This window comes from Macrobrachium rosenbergii, chromosome 26 (genome assembly GCF_040412425.1).
Source record: "Macrobrachium rosenbergii isolate ZJJX-2024 chromosome 26, ASM4041242v1, whole genome shotgun sequence".
Taxonomy (NCBI): Eukaryota; Metazoa; Arthropoda; class Malacostraca; order Decapoda; family Palaemonidae; genus Macrobrachium; species Macrobrachium rosenbergii.
Window position 1 is genome coordinate 26027993 of NC_089766.1, and position 3464 is coordinate 26031456.

The window sequence follows — 3464 nt, forward strand, 5'->3', positions numbered from 1 at the left end:
TCCTAGGTCTATCTGCCAATGTTCCCTCTTCCCGCCATCTTGATAGCCACCTTTGGACTGTGCGAGTTAACACTCCAACGCTCACGGCAATATCTCGTGTTGGAACACCACGCTCCCACTCACCAATGATCCGACCTCTTTGAGTTATATGCTCAACAGAGTTGTCTTTGTTTGCCGCCACCATCTCTACAAAAAAATGCCATATATAAGTATATATTATATAGACTAAAGAAGACAACAATATGGTGGAGATTGCCGTAATATAGATAATCGTGTTTACCAGCTAAAAAAGTTACACAGAGGCTGCAAATCCCCACCCGTCAAAACTACTCGGCTACTGGCTTTTGGGATACGCATCGTCCATGGCTGTGTCGCAAACTCCCTCGTCGGAAAACCAGGTCCCCCCACTTTCCCTCAAAACTATTCAGAACGTAAACGATGATAAAGTAATGCTATAATGATACATATCTATGTCTTCATGGCGAATTGGAATAATTGATATTAACTGTTATCAATAAGGGTATTAATATCGCCACTTCAAATATGTTAATAAGCGAATCTCGTCAAGCCCTACATTAACATCACCCCATTGCCCATCACCTTTAACCTCCTTATCATAATATCCTCCTACCCCTCACCCCCACGTGCTCGGTGCTTAAAAGAGATAATTAATATCGAAATAAAATACGATTACATATTTTCATAATAGAATAAAATCTCTCTCTCTCTCTCTCTCTCTCTCTCTCTCTCTCTCTCTCTCTCTCTCTCTCTCTCTTGAAATATATTTCAGTCATTGCACTTTTTTGTATGAATTTGGTAATTTCCCTCCTCCTCTCATTCGAACCATCGTAACTATGCATTGGTAGTTGAAACTTCAGCTACCGTTCAGAGCAAGAAGGACCTGATCTCTCCCAGCAAGGTTTGGCGAGGCGACATCGGTTTCTTCGGTGGGTGTACAATCATGATTGACAGTGTATTTGGGCCTTAACGTTGGGGGGTGGATACACCCGCATGCGGTTGGTGAATTGGCCGAGATCAGTGGAAGGTTCAACGCTGAGCAGTATCTCGAAATTTTGGAGGAGGTGATGGTCCCTTCCGTTCGCGCTTATGCTCTTCCCTATCCTGAGCAGATAATTTTCATGTAGGTATGTGCATTTTTTTTTCAGTGTTTCACATATGAACGCCCTTTCTTGACAATTGATACGGTATCAACTCACCGCTAGAATTGGTCATAAAGTAGTTTCAAATTACTTAATACGACTTTCGTCTTGGATTTATTGGTTTTATAACTGCAAAGGGATCTTACATCAACATCATTGATCTACATTCCCTGATGAAACTAAAGCGACCAAATAAAGCCAATGAAATTGTTATAAGGTCTCTCTTGCCTCTTCATGAAAAGTTGACCAAATACTCTTACAGACACACAAGTCTCCTCCTCCTTTACTACTCAAGCTCTTTTATTAATGATTATTGACTCCTTTTGCTGGACTAAACTACATTATTTTGTCATTTATATTGAAAATATAAATTTTTCTCCTTCCACCTTGTTCTAACAATATGGTTAACCAATTATATTATTTCATTTAGGATAACTGTTCCATCCATACTGCGAGGATTGTCCCGAGCATGGGTTGCTGAACAGCGTGACAATGTTCTCCTTCCCTCGCCGAGCAAAGCATGCCACCTGAACCCTATCGAAAATGTCTGGGGAAACATCGTCAACAGCCGGGAGCAGGGTAAGGAGTGTAACCACCAGCGTTTTGTCCAGCTTTTCTCTACGATTGGGAGCTGTTCGGCCACAACCCACATTCGCTACGATTGGGGGCTGTTCGACCGCAACCCACAAGTTGTGTACAACCACGTCTCGGCAATGCAGAACAGACTGCAAGATGTTATTGCACATAATGGTGGATGTACAAATTGTTTGATACAATCTTGTTTTACTTACTTTTTTTTTTACAATTCAACAGTGCATAAATAGAAATAAAAAGCTTTATTTCCATAGTGATTTCACTAAACCTTGACCACAAATGTAAGGAATGTTATGAGAATGGAAATTGGAAAAAAAAAACAAAGCTTCAGTCAATCTGTATCGCTTGAGTACTAAAACATAAGGTTAATACGGAGTTATGATTGTGAATAAACATTGAATATCACAAATGTGTAATACATGGTTTTCAGATTTCCTATAAACTCATCGATGAATCCAGCTGATTTTAATAAATTCATGATTACATTATTATAAAAGGCTTGGGTATTTTATTTTTTACCAATGATTATGGCCAAGGACCAGCTCAACTGAGGGAGAAATTTAGTTATTTAAGTTAAATGTAAAAAAAATCTAAACCTGACGACTAGTGAAAGCAATTCAATCCATCTCTTTTTCTATATGTATCTACCCATCTATGGTGCATCTAGCTGCAAGGTCAAATAGCCAATTATTTTATCTATACAAATATTCAGTATTAAAAGTCCCCGTAGGAGGGTAATGCCGTCAGTGCACCTCATGCGGTGTACTGTAGGCATTACTAAAGGTTCTTTACAGCGTCACTTCGGCCCCTAGCTGCAACCTCCTTTCTTATTATCTTTCTTCGATCTCGCTATCCAGCCCCTCTTAACAAATATTTCATAGTACAACTGCTTTGAGGTTTTCCTCCTGTTAAACGTTTCAGACCTACCTACTCTCAATTTCCTTTCAGCGCTCAATGACCTCATAGGTCCCAGTGCTTGGCCTTTGGGCTAAACTCTATATTCAGTTCAATTCAATTCATTATTAAAAGTGAAATGTCTTACAAAGCACTTAATTACATTCCATATGGTAATTCCGTTGTCAAGTGGGACTTTGACAACCGACAAATTCTCGAACTACCACAGTCATGAACTCATACCTTACTATTCTGTGAATGATCATCATGGAACTTACTTCCATAAAAATGAAAATACGTTGATGATATCTTCTTGATGTTTTGTTAGGTCACATGTGGAGGGAAATTTTAAATATTGAGCGAGATCTATGAAGCAGTTGGTTTGACTTCAATAACTTGTTTCACACCCTCACCGCATTGTAATAAGTAATGACAAAGACACAATGATATCGGACCCATTATATAATCACATGGTTATACAGCATTAATCTAATCGAGTCCCTGTTGTCATTATCAAGGTCTATATAGCATTGTTTTGTAATACCAACGAAATTGACAGAAAATAAACCGAACCATAATTCAGTTCTCTCTCTCTCTCTCTCTCTCTCTCTCTCTCTCTCTCTCTCTCTCTCTCTCTCTCTCTCTAAGTTATACAACTTTACTCAAGTCCTTGTTGTCATTCTCAAGGTATTATAAAAGGTCTACTGTATATAGCATTGTTTTACATTAACGAAATTGACAGAAAATAAATCCAACCATAGTTCAGTCTCTCTCTCTCTCTCTCATCATACCTAAGTGCTGAATTTATTATCGGTG

General features: G+C 38.8%; 1 long non-coding RNA gene across 1 annotated transcript; it reads left to right on the forward strand.

Moving 5' to 3' along the window:
• Nucleotides 1–908: 908 nt before the first annotated feature.
• On the forward strand, nt 909–2252 carry LOC136852745 (uncharacterized). The gene is made up of 2 exons (XR_010857239.1): nt 909–1145; nt 1591–2252. It is a non-coding gene; the product is annotated as an uncharacterized lncRNA (long non-coding RNA).
• The last annotated feature ends 1212 nt before the right edge of the window (nt 2253–3464 follow it).